This window comes from Delphinus delphis, chromosome 12, assembly GCF_949987515.2.
Source record: "Delphinus delphis chromosome 12, mDelDel1.2, whole genome shotgun sequence".
NCBI classification, from domain to species: domain Eukaryota; kingdom Metazoa; phylum Chordata; class Mammalia; order Artiodactyla; family Delphinidae; genus Delphinus; species Delphinus delphis.
This window is the reverse complement of record NC_082694.2, coordinates 73,591,766-73,605,923: the sequence shown is the minus strand read 5'-3', so window position 1 is coordinate 73,605,923 and position 14,158 is coordinate 73,591,766. Positions and strand designations below refer to the sequence as shown.

The 14,158-nt window shown below is 34.7% G+C and overlaps 1 pseudogene; it reads left to right on the top strand.

Annotated features, from left to right (window-relative positions):
• Positions 1–13,680: 13,680 nt before the first annotated feature.
• LOC132434747 (E3 ubiquitin-protein ligase Mdm2-like) overlaps positions 13,681–14,158 on the top strand; it is a 57,045-nt pseudogene continuing 56,567 nt past the window's right edge.

The following is a 14,158-nucleotide window of genomic DNA, read 5'->3' as shown; positions in this document are numbered from 1 at the left end:
AATTAATGATTCACAAAATATACAAAGGATTAATTTGGCCCTTTAACAAATCCTTTATATCAGATAAAATTGGACTGAAAAATCACAGTGTATAAAGCATGAGTGTTAAAGGACCTTTCGTTCTGAGCTGCACCTCACACCAGAGCCTTGAGATCCCTTGATTCATTAATACCAATGGGTTTATTTTTACACAGGTTAAATCACCTGTTGTTAGAATGTGGTTCTGGGTCATTACACAGTGAATTTTAATAAATTAAACCTGCTGTCTTTTTCAAAAACAACACATGGGTCAACAACTATGATTAAGTTGTCTATATTAATAAGTGGTTATTTCTAGGATAATTACAGTTTCTTCTAAGTAATTTATATAAATGGGAAATGTCTTTAAATAGTTCTAAGTTATTTATATCCTCACCTTTGATATGTCCTGTGTGATCATATATCTGTGTATGGATACCCAGTGGTTCTAAGTTTAATATTTAGCTCAATATCCTGTCCCTTTTTTCCAGTAAGGGAGCAGTATGGCATAGTGGTTAAAGGCACAGCCAAACAAACTGCCTGGGTTAGAATCCCAGCTCTGAATCTTGCTCTTTGAACTCAGGCCTGTTGTTAATCTCTGTTGTGACTCAGTTGCTCATTTGTAACTTGGAAATAATAATAGTACTTATCCATTAGAATTATTCTAAATATTAAATAGGTTAATATATTTATAAAGTGTTATACAGGGAAAATACTTTGTAAGTTCTTAGAACAGAGTCTGGTACGGGACAAGCACTTAATAATTTAACTATTACAATTTCAGTCATTCTAGTCTCTGTTTTACATTGAGTAATATTGCTTGCTTGTTCTCTTGTTGTGGCTATTTCCTTCATAATAAGAAGGTAATTAGGTAATAAGGGGGAAAGTAAAACAGAAAATACAAGAATAAAATAACAAAGGTAAAAACTATAACACAAATGTAGTTTATATAACATATTATTATAGTACTAGCACTTAACGTCATTTTCTTCAAACTCAGGTAAAACATAGCTTTCGAACTTGGATATGTTCCATTTCAAATTCTGAATTGCCGAAGGAGACAGATTATCCTTTTTACCTGATGGCTTGGTGGGAAGGCAAAACTTTTTTTTTTTTTTTTTGAGGAAAATAGGAAAAGCCAATTTTCCAAGCTCTGAGGAAAAGTGTCTGGTTGCATTGAGATAGGGAGATATTCACTGAGCCTGAGTCATATCCTTTGGGTCTCTGTGAAATATCATGTTTTCTAGAATTCCACCATCTAGAAGCTAGTGACGAGGCTGGATGTGATTCACCTTGTCTCCCTGTGAATCACACCCAGGCTTACCGTTAGCTTCTAGATAGTAGACGTGGAGTTCCTAAGTTGATGCTCGCTTAAGGTGTATTTGAGCGCCTGTAAGTTACCAGAAAGCTGCTAGATGCTGGGAATACAAAGATGAACAACATGTGAATGTCTTTGACCTCAATTTTTTTTTTTTTCCAATTACTGGGGGAAGGTCACAGAGCTGATTACAGAGCTGGGATGTGTGAAAATATAATTCCAACAGCAGAACCATGGGAGAGGACTGCTGGGTGAAAACGGTTTGTACAAAATGCTTTTAAAGCACATGAAGTGAATGATGAAATTCATCACAGGAGGGGGAATATTGAGAACTGGGTATTTGTATAAGACTTAACCAATTGAATAATGTTTTAAATTGGTCTTTGAAATAATATTCATTTTCCCAGGCTGAGGAGAATGATATTCTAAAATACATCACTCAGAAGCTTCAAAAACCATTAGGGTACATGAGGACATCCAGAAAGTGAAATCTGGAGTCCAGTGGAGACCAGGCTGAAGGTACCCAAGGACCTGGTTGTAAAGGTGAAGAGTTCACGAGACAAAGAGAGTCTACTTTGTCCTGTAATCACGAAGGAGATACATATGATTAAGAATCAGAATCATATGACACGTTTTCATTTTAGAAAAACTACCTGAGAGGAAGCGAGGAGATTGATCAGGAAACTCTAAGAGAAGAGAACTTGAACCAGAGCACTGTCAGATGGAATGGGAAAAAGGAGAACGGATTGGAGAGGTGTATACATTGTAAAAGTAAGAGGACTCAGTGGCCAATTAGCTGGAGAAATGTGGTATAAGAAAGAGACTAGGATGACCCCATGATTTCTAGTGGAATGATTACATTATGTCTTTAGAGATCAAACCAGCAGATTTGTGAGAAAAGATGAAGATGCTGGTTTTGACCACAGTGAGTGTGAAGGGTCTACAGGACATTGTAGAGCAGACAGATGCTTATGAGTTGTGGAAATAAGATTCTGGAGCACAGGGAGAATTCTGGTTTCATGGTAGAGATTCAGAACATAGGTGGCTAAGTGTTACATACGTGAAGTCAGATGAAAATAAAAAAGCGAGGGAAAAGAATGAGAGCTTATGAATGTAAAATTCAAGGTGTAAAAATGAGATCTAAATAGAAAATAAGATGGAAATGGAGTGGCCAGAGAGAGAGGAGGGGTTGATGACTCACAAGCTAAGTGAGGCATTTTAAGATGACAGAGCCTTGTTGGGGTATCACATTTTCTGGAGAAGTCAGGTAAGAAAGTTTGAAAAGAAGCCAGTAGACTTAACATTTCAGATATCAGTTTCACTGGATGAATGGGTGGTGGGATTGAGGTATAAATTGGAGCTTAAAAAATAAAGACAAGGGGTTTAAATTCAAGATTTGTATAGCACAAGGAAAAAGAGAGGTATTTTATTTAGAACAAAGAGATAAACTCAAATATGTGAAGGTGTGCTATAAATTATAAACACGCTATACAGGGCAACCTTACTGAAGCCAACTCACCCTCTGCTGATTGGAACTGACCAAAGATGCTAAAAAAACATGTCTTCTGTTTAACTTCATGTGTGTCTTTTAGGGCTATGAACAAGGTCTAGGAAAATCAACAGGGTTCTAATTTTCCATGTTTACCTCCATTTCTAATACCTCTATAAAGGTCTCCTGAGGGATACAAGCTTCTTAATAGCCGGATCATCCAGTCCTGGGGTTTATGACCCCAGCATTGTTCTCTACTGGGTTAACACCGCGCCCCCCCCCCCCTCCAGCCATGGAAGTCTCTAGCTTCTTTTGTTTCCCACACAGGCTCATACTGAATGAAGTATGCATTTCTTGTTTAAATTCTAAAGTTTGTTTCTTATTGAAAACAAAGAGAACAGAAAACAAGCAATACTAAGTGCTGACAAGTCCCTGGAGGCACGTGGTTCTCTTGTTCTTTAAAAGCTCTCCATAGCCTTTGTGGAATTAACCAAAGTTCATTCCAGAGACAAAGAAAAAACACAGTTCTGCAGTGACAATTCCATTCACCTTTAAAGAAAAAAATCAAGAAAACAAGAATAGCTTAAGAGTCTAAATGTTTGGTTTCAGGCTATATTTTAATTTTTGTTCCCCTCCAATCAATCTAGAAAATCTATTTTAACTTTTAAAATATAAGACTATGCGATATCAGAGAAAGAAACTCTAACCTAAAACACCAGAGTCTAACCATTGAAAAACAGGCCTTCGGATGATGGGATTGTTGTGCCTGTGATTTTAAGGAAAAATAAAATCAATTTCATTGAAATTACCTGTTTATAAAACCCTGTTTGGATCCTATACAAACTGATTTCTTATAAAATGACATCCTTTTCCTGTGAAGAAAGGCGGGGAAGTGATTTTATGCCATTTAGAAACAAACATATGTTCTTAACTAAAGTTTATGCAGGCATTCTGTCTCTAAACTGACCAGGGCATTGTCAATACCTCCCTGAGGTTTCTGGAGATTATTTCCACTACTGATTCTCATCCTCTTCAGACAAGCTGAGCACCAGTTTTGTGAAGTACCTGTAACAGTTTTGTGAAGTACCTATAACACTATCCTCAGCATTAAGTCTGCATATGGCTCCAGAGTTTTGTTCACATCTTGCTAGGTTATAACTTTCTCTCTCATTCCCTTTAGTCTGTATGACAGACACACTGAACATGTATGTAAAATATAACATGTTGACCCAGAATTCCTCAACTGCTTATTCTCCCAGAGGAACTTCAGAGTTTAACTGTCGAATAACAACCACAACAAAAACAGGAAAAAACACATTTGTAATATTCATAGTTCTTGTTCAAAAAAAAGTGAAATACTTGCCTATTTATTCACCACCCCCTTTTCTGTGTGTGTGTGTGTGTGTGTGTGTGTGTGTGTGTGTGTGTGTTTGTAGTTTTCTTCATTTAGGACCCAAATCTTTCTAGGAATGCTTATTTCTAGTTGTTATGTTTTGTCCATGCTTGAGCAATGGCATTTCACCTTCTAATTGACTATTGGAGTTACACAGAAAGCTGCTGATTTTTTACATAGAAACTTTTCATCTTTAACACTTTATGATTTACAGAAAAATTGTGAAAATAGGGCAGAGAGTGTCCATATATCCTGCATCCAGTTTCCCCTGTTGGAACACCTTAAATTAGTATCGTACATTTTTTACAGAATGAGTATTGATGTTATTATTATCTAAAGTCCTCATTTTTGTGTTCCAGAATCCTACCTAGATGCCATATTACATTTTATTATCATCTCCTTAAGCTCCTCTTGACTATGACTGTTTCTCAAACTTTCCTTGCTTTTGATGACCTTGACAGTTTAGAAAAGCACAGGTCAGCATTTTGTAGAATGTTCTTCAATTGAGATTTCTGTGATGTTTTACTCACGATTAGCCTCAGTTTATACAATATGAGGAGAAAGATCACAGAGGTAAAGTGCCGTTCTCTTCACATTATACCAGGAGCACATACTGTTAATACGCCTTAACAAAGTTCAGTGATGCTAACCTGACCACCTGGCTGAACTAGTGTTTGTCAGATTTCTCCACTGTAAAGTTACTCTTTGCCCCTCCTTTCCATACTGTACTCCTTGGAAGGGAGTCACTACGCTGAGTCCACTCTTGAAGAGTGAGGAGTTATAGTCTACCTCCTTAGGGGCAGAACATCTACACAAATAATTTGGAACTGTTTGGTGTAAGTGATGTGTCTCATCTCCCTATTTCTTTATTTACTCAATTACTTATTTATATCAGAATGAACATGAGGATATTTATTTTATACTTTGAATTATCAACCAATACTATCTTTTTTAAGTACCCCATATTTTCCAGGATTGGCCATTAAGAGCTCTTTCTGATGGCTCCTATGTCCCTTTAGTGCACTCCTATCATTGTGCTGTTTTCTGGCACTGGAAGGTGGTAGGGTGATAGACAGATAGACAGATGATAGACAGATGGATAGATGGATAGATGGATAGATAGATAGATGATAGATAGATAGATGATAGATAGATAGATGGATAGATAGATAGCAGACAAAGATAGGAGTATCTATCTATATCTATCAACCATCTATACCTCTATGTCTATCTATCTATTATCTATTATCTATCTAATCTACTATCTATCATCTGTCTATCTTGTCTCAGTCTTAGAATCAGCCATTTTTCCAAGAAGTCCTGATTCTTTGTATTAGAGAATGACATTAGAAACCAAGATCTGAGTGCTTGTTGTGCTATGGCTACTGGGGTGTAGTTGAGTCTAGATACTCTTAGCTAAGAGAACAGAAACATATACTTGTATATACTAATGTTTGTATATACACAGATCTATAAATTCTCCAGTATGTTAACCATCTGCTAAACTAAGTTCATACTGATGTCTCCAACTCTAATCCATTACCATGTGGATTATTGTAGCCTCTATCCCTTGTTTATTTGTAATCTCCAGTTCCAACTCTGAGAAACCTTGGTTCTACCTCGCCATCTATTTACTTAATTGTTCAAATCCAGTACACACGTATAGCAGTATTGGAAGTATGAGCCGGTACCCCATGGGAAACAACTTTTAACTAAAATGCAGTGCTTATTTGCAGTTCCTTTTGGCTTTAGACTCACCTATTCATATCTGAAGTTACTTAGGTCACTGCTTATTCCCCCTACCCTCTTCAGGGAGGTTCTTTCATAAATGTGTAATATAGATAGATAATTCTGTCACATTCAACTTTCCATTTTAGGATCCTCTGCATAAATATATTTTCTTTTCAATTTGCATGCATTAAGTTTCATTCTTTCTACTGTAAAGTTTTATAGGTTGTGAAATACATAGTAACATATAATTAATGTTATAGTATCACACAGAATAGTGTCATTGCCCTAAAATAATCTCCTGTGCTTCATCAATTCAACCTTCTCTCCTAAACCCTAAAGTCTTAAAATCACTAACATCTACCAGCATTATAGTTTTGCTATTTCCAGAATGTCATATGTAGCCTTTTACGACTTCACTTAGCAATATGCGTTTAAGATCCATCCATGTTTTTCGTGGCTCGACAGCTCATTTCTTTTTTATGACAGGATAATATTTCATTGACTAGACATACCTCAGGTGAGGTATGTCTGCAATCACCTCTGCAATCGCTCGTTGCAGAGCACCTTGGTTGCATCCAGCTTGCAGCAGGTGGAATTTATGAATAAACTGCAATAAACATTTTTATGCAGGTTTTTGTGTGGACATAAGTCTTCAACTCATATGGGTAAATGCCAAATACCAGGATTCTTGGATCACATGTTGAGTTTATGTTTACCTTTGTAAGAATCTGCCAAACTGTCTTCCTAAGAGGCTTTCTTATTCTGTTTACATTCCCACCAGGAACCTATGAGTGTTACTATTGTGCTGCACCCTTGCCAACAATTTCTATCGTCATATGTTGCTTATGTGCGGGTGTTTTCTGTGTGTGTTCGTTCTTTAGTCATTCTAATAAGTATGTAGTGGGATCTCATTGTTATTTCAATTTAAACTCCATAATGAGACATTATATTGGGTATATTTTCATATACTTACTTATATGCTATTTAAATATCTTTTTTTGGTAAAGTGTCTGTATTTTTTTTAAGTATTTAATTAATTAATTTATTTAATTTATTTGGCTGCATCAGGTCTTACTTGTGGCAGGCAGGCTCAGTACTTATGGCGCGCGGGCTTAGTTGCATGTGGGATCTTATTTCCCCAACCAGGGATTGAACCCATGTCCCCTGCATTGGAAGGCAGATTCTTAACCACTGGACCACCAGAGAAGTCCCTGCATGGATGTTTGACTCATTGTTAACTGAGTTGTTTGTTTTCTTGTTGCTTTAAGAATTCTTTGTGTATTTTGGATACAAGTCCTTTATCAGAATGTGTTTTGGAAATATTTTCTCCCAGTTTGTGGCATGTCTTTCATTTTCTTAGCAGTGTATTTTGCAAAACGTAAGTTTTTTTTAATTTAAATAAAGTCAAACATCAATTTTTAAAATGAACTATGCTCTTGATGTCACATGTAAAATCACTGTTAAATCCAAATTTATGGACATTTCTCATTTCTCTTATAAATTTTATAGTTTTGCACTTTACATTTAGGTCTATGATCCATTTTTAATTAAATTCTGAAAAAGGTATGATGTCTGAGAGGTTTTTTGTTTTGTTTTATTGTTCTTTCCATATGGACATCTAATCATTCCAGCACCATTTGTTCAAAAGCCAATCCTTTCTTCACGGAATTTCTTTTGATTCTATTTCAAAGATCAGTCACTGTATTTATTTAGGTATATTTCTAAGTTATCTATAGTGTTCCATTGATCTGTGTATCTATTCTTTCCCCAATATCACACTCTCTTGATTATTATTTCTTTACAGTAAGTATTGAAATCTGGTAGTGTGAGTCTTGCAACTTTTTTGTCCCTTTTTAGTATCGTATTGGCTCTTCTGGGTCTTTTAAGTTTAGTTAACTGATACTTACAGAATAGCTTGCTGGAATTTTGATTGTGATTGCATTAAATCTATAGATCAGGTTGGGAAGAATTGACATTCTAACAATACTAAGTCTTTGAATCCATGAACATGGAATGTCTCTCCATTTATTTAAATTTTATTTAATGTATGTCATCATAGCATTGCAGCATATAATCCTGTATATACTTTGTTAGATTTATACCTAAGCATTTTTTTTCTTCTTTTTTACTAGTTGCCAGAAGATTTTATCATAAATAAATGGATGTCAGATTTTGTCATCCCCTCCCAGCTCCCCACCCCCTGCATCTATTGATATGATCATGTGATTTTTTTTCTTTAGCTTGTTGATGTTATAGATTACATTGATTGACTTTCAACAAAATCAAAAGTTGTTTTGATATATATGATATAAACTCTATATAATGATAAAACTCTAGCCAGGCCAAGCAAGAAAAAAATGGAAAAGACAAAAATTACCAATATCAGAAATGAAAGAAGAGACATCAATACTCATACCATGCACTTTAAAAGGATAATAACAGGATACTTTGAACAACTCTATGCCTACAAATTCAATAACCTAGATGAAATGAGCCAATTCCTTGAATGACGCAAACTATCAAAACTCACGCAAGCAAAGATAGATAGTCTAAATAGGCATATACCTATTAAATGAATTGGATCAAATATAAATAACCTTCTTCTCCATTAAAACACCAGGCCCATATAGTTTCACTGGTGAATTCTACAATCACTTAAAGAAGATGTGATACCAGTTCTCCACAATCTTTTCAAGAATATAGTAACAGAGAGAACATTAAAATTCATTCTATAAGGCCAGCATTACCCTAAAACTAAAAGTAGATAAAGACATTACAAGAAAGGAAAACTGTAGACCAATATCTCTCATGAATATACATGCAAATACTCTCAACAAAACATTAGCAAGTCATATCCAAAAATGTATAGAGAGAATTACACACCATGACCAGGTAGAATTTATTCTAGGTATTCAGGACTGGTTCAACACTTGAAAATAGGATGCCATCTAACTTTTCTTTCTTTTTTTTTTTTTTAATTATATAAGACATGTCACTCTTTTGCTTTGAGGCACTGAAGATTGTTCCTCTATCATTGAAGGCTAATGATTTTATAAGGATATATAGCATAGCAAAATAGAGCAGTATTTTCAAGAAACTTATAGTAAGAAGGATAAACCTTGGCTACTAGAGCTAAGGATAGGTCACTAAGAGTAATGGGTCCTTAATGTGTGCCATGTTGTTAAGTAAATAGGCCCAGAATAACACCTAGCTTTTCATTTACTTACAAAAGATAAGGTTTTTAATCAGAGAGAGTCAGTATAGGCGGATGTTGAAGAGTTATTATTTTGAGATCAGTGGTGGTATTTTTACTTTCTGGGTTCCATTGGATTGGTTCTCAGATGTTTATTTAGTAAAAAAAAAAAGATGCTTTGCTGGTTCAGACATGTTTGGTACCCACTTTTACAATAGATAGTTGACTCATCTTGAGTAATTTTGAATAATATGGGATATACCTTTAGATAATGTCCTCCCTCCAATGACAGTTGACAACTGAGATAATAAACAGTTGTTTGAAAACATCGGAGCTTTTCTTACTTTGTGAGCAGCTCTATGGTCATTATCAGTCAGTAGATAGAGTTAGTGCTAAATTGTCCAGATCAATGGAACGTAAGAAGTAGTCATCCGTATTTTGGAGCAGAGAATTTGAGTTTGATATAAGATTCTGAAGAAATAGGATAGAATTTCATAAATCATAACTTGAAACATAATTTTCCAGTTAAACTGTTGACTTTTTCTCAAGTGAAAGCAACTAAGTTGTTTGGATATGCTTATCCATAGGGGTCTTAAAGAAAGCCGAACATAAATCTACTATAGTAAAGAATTTGGCTACCGCTTGATCCAAAGTGTATTGTTTAGTTTAGGTATTACTGAGAAGCAAGGTATAACTATTTGTTAATTGCTTTGCATATCTATGACAAATCTATAGCCTTAAAAATTAGTTTTTTTTTTTTTTTTATTAGCTTAGCATATTACAAGCACTAATACAAAGGTACAGAGATATTTTTTCTAGTATCTTTCTCAATTTTTTTTTTCTGGTTACTGCTGACTGGAGACTTTCCTTGGCTTTAGTTTTAAAATATTGGAAAGCTTAGGTAACAAGTTACAAGTATTAAATTGGACTCTTATGGGCTCTACTCCAAATATTCTGCCTAAGACTTGGAGTTTTTGCTTATAGGGATTCTGAGACCATAGCTAATTCTTTGGTTATTTCTTGAATTATACATAGTATAAGTCTACTAACTTCCAGATCAGCTATAATTCGATTGTATGTTGGAGAATTTTCTGGGACTTCTAAAAATAGTTCTTCTTCAGTACATTTTATCTGGTAGTTCCATTTACAAATACTACTCTACCTATTAAATGTGCAGGTTTTTATCAAACAGAAGAGGAACTGTTCTCCTGTAATAGTTCTAAAGTAAAATTTTCATGTTGAGACATGGAGAAGCACTTAGGATAGCTAGAATTCTCCCTATTTGAGTGAATTTAGTAATCAAAGGGATACGATGTTCTGTTAGTGGGGTTAATGATAGATACAGTGACATGTAAAATAAGAAAACTATTGATATATAGCTGTAACCTAATCAAAACTATCCATACGTCTTTTTTTTCTAATGGAACACTTTCATAATTTTGAAGAGATACAAGAAGGAAAAACATTCAGGGTTAAAACAAAAGTTACATGGAAGTAAAGAAAGCAGAATAAATAAACACATTATTGCAAGGGTATTGATGTGTAGTGCACCTCCAAATCAATAGGTCTAATTATATTTGATGAAGACCTATATACATATAGGCCTTAGAATAACAAAATAAATTCATAAAGTGAAAAAATTATATATTTATCTTTGTATCAATTGTATTAAATTCATTGTTTTCATTCATTCAGTTTTACTTATGTTTCAAAATATGCTAGTTACAATCTGAAAATTAAACCAAGAAAACAATTCCATTAACAACATCATAAAAATAAAGTATTTAGGAATAAATTTAATAAAGGAAGTATAAGCTTTGGCTACCAAACCATAAAACATTGCTGAGAGAAATTGTCACAGATCTAAATAAATGGAGAGACTTTCCATGTTCATGAATTGAAGAACTTAATATGAAAATAGCAATTCTCTCCAAATTGATGTATAGATTTTATGAAATCCCTATATAAATCTTAGTAAGATTTTCTGCTGTAATTGATAAGCTTATCTTAAACTTTATATGGAAATGCAAAGGACCCAGAGTAGCCAAAAACTCTTTAAAAAGAAAAATTTGGGGAGACTTATGCTGCCTGATTACCAAGTATATTGTAAAGCCACAGTAATTCAGTAGTGTAGTATTGGCATACGGATGGCCATATCGATCTTCATATCGATTAATGGAGTTGAATTGATAGTCTACAAATAAACTGTTAAATTTATGGTTAATCAATTTTTAACAGAGGCCAAGACAATTCAGTGAGAAAGAATAATCTTTTCAGCAAGCAGTGTTGGGATAATTGGATATCCACATGCAAAACCAAACAAACACACACACAAAAACTTAAATTCCTTATCTCATGCCACATACAATTATCCACTCAAAACAAATAATATATCTAAATGTAAGAACTAAAACTATAAATTTTTAAGAAGAAAGATTTTTCCTCTATCATTGAAGGCTAATGATTTTACAAGGATATATAGCATAGCAATAGTATTGAGGCACTAATCTATTTTAGGTCTTTATAGATTTGCCCATTCTGGACATTTTGTATAAATAGAGTCATACAATATGTGATCTTTTGTGACTTGCTTCTTTCATTTAGCATGATATTTCAAGGTTCATCAAAGTCATAGCATGTATCAGTGCTTCACTACTTTTTATGGGAAATAACATTCCATTTTATGGATATGCCACATTTTCTTTCAATTGTCAGTTGATACATATTTGAGCTGTTTCCACTCTTTAGCTATTATGAATTATGCTGCTATGAACATTCATGTACAAGTTTCTGTGTGCACTTATCTTTTCAATTCTCTTGGCTATACACCCAAGAGTGAAATTTCTGGTTTAATTTTGTTTAATTCTGTTTAATATTTTGAGGAACTGACAAACTGTTTACCAAAGTGAATACACCAGTTTGCTTTCCCATTAACATTGTTTGAAGATTCTAATATCTCAATATCTTTGCCAACACTTGTTACTGGCCTGTCTCTGATTGTAGCTGTCTTTGTGAGTGTGAAATGTTATCTTACTGTGGTTTTGATTTGTATTTCCCTATGACTAATGATGTTGAGAAACTTTTCATGTGCTTATTAACCACTTGTATATATTATTTGGAGAAATGTCTATTCAAATGCTTTATCTGATTTTTTGAGTCATTTTAAAAAAAATTTTTGAGCTGAAAGAATTTTTTGTTTATTCTAGATACAAGTCTGTTAACAGATATATAGTTTATAAATCTATTTTTCATATTTTGTTGGTTGTCTTTTTTTTTTTTTTTTTTTTTTGCGGTACGCGGCCCTGTTACTGTCGTGGCCTCTCCCGCTGCGGAGCACAGGCTCCGGACGCACAGGCTCAGCGGCCACGGCTCACGGGCCCAGCCGCTCCACGGCATGTGGGGTCTTCCCAGACCGGGGCACGAACCCGTGTCCCCTGCATCGGCAGGCGGACTCTCAACCACTGCGCCACTAGGGAAGCCTGGTTGTCTTTTTCTTGATTGTATCCTTTGAAGCACAAATTTTTTTAGTTTTGAAGCAGCTCAATTTATTTTTTCTTATAATTATGATTTTAGTGTTATAGCTAAAGAAACTTTGCCTAACCTAAGGTTATGAAAATTGCACCCATTTTTTTCTAAATGTATTGTTTTATATTTACATTTAGGTCCTTGATTCTTTTTAAGGCAATCGTTGTATATGGTGTAGGATAGGGGTCCAAACCCATTTTTTTGCATGTGAATATCCAGTTGTCTCAGCACTATTTGTTGAAAAGACTGTTCTTTCCCCCATTTAATTATCATGATTCCCTTGTTGAAAAGTCAGTTTTTGATGATATGTGTATGGATTTATTTCTGGACCCTTCAAGTCTACTTCATTTATTTATATATCTATTCCTACTTATTTCAGTATTTTTTAACTTGTTTCATTGCATTTATTTTACTTTCTTAAAATTTATTCTGTTGAATTCTTTTAGTTTTTAAGTATAATGATTAGCTAATTCATTTTCAAATATTCATACAATACTAAAATGCATTTAAGGCTATGAGTTTGCTTTTAATTTCCACTTTGCTGGAATCTGAATAAGTTAAACATTTTTAAAAAACAAAAACAATACAAACATCTAACAATTTTTACTTTGGTCTTTGTTTTAACCCATGGACTATTTAGAATACTGCTTTACTGTATTCACACATATTTTGTTTATTTAGCTTTCATTTTATTGATTATTGTTTTTCTCTTTTTAATTCCAGTAATAGATATGTTCTATATAATCTTATTCCATGGGAATCTGTTGCAAATATATCCTACTTATAAAAGACTACCCTATGAATAGTTTTCTGACTGCTGCTTTGAAAGCTTTCTGAGGAACACTTACCCGGAAACAGATTGTAAACCGTCTTTAGTTACTAGAGATTCTGTAGTGTCTTAGGAAATTTTTCACAGTTCCAGCACCAAGGAATATTTTCCTGGGCATGTAACTGATATTCCCTATGGCTTGGGGCCCTGAGGTTCACCTCCAGCTTCACTACAAGAAGTAAACATGGATCCAGAGTTCAAGCTTTCTACGGTACATGGATCTGATGTGGATATTCCTTTGGCATTTAATCTCCAGGCCCTAATGGTGATATCAGAACGCCTAGGGCAAAGCAGCCTCATCTCTCACTCACCAGTAAGTGCTTTTTTTTCCATTTTTCTCTTTCTTTTATTAAATGCAAATATGGTTTTTAATGTGTATTGTGTGTTTATACATTTTATATAGCATTACTATGTGTTTAAAACAAGAAGTGGAGGGGGCTTCCCTGGTGGTGCAGTGGTTGAGAATCTGCCTGCCAATGCAGGGGACACGGGTTTGAGCCCTGGTCTGGGAAGATCCCACGTGCCACAGAGCAACTGGGCCCGTGAGCCACAACTGCTGAGCCTGCGCGTCTTGAGCCTGTGCTCCGCAACAAGAGAGGCCACGACAGTGAGCGGCCCGCGCACCGCAATGAAGAAGTGGCCCCCGCTCGCCGCAACTAGAG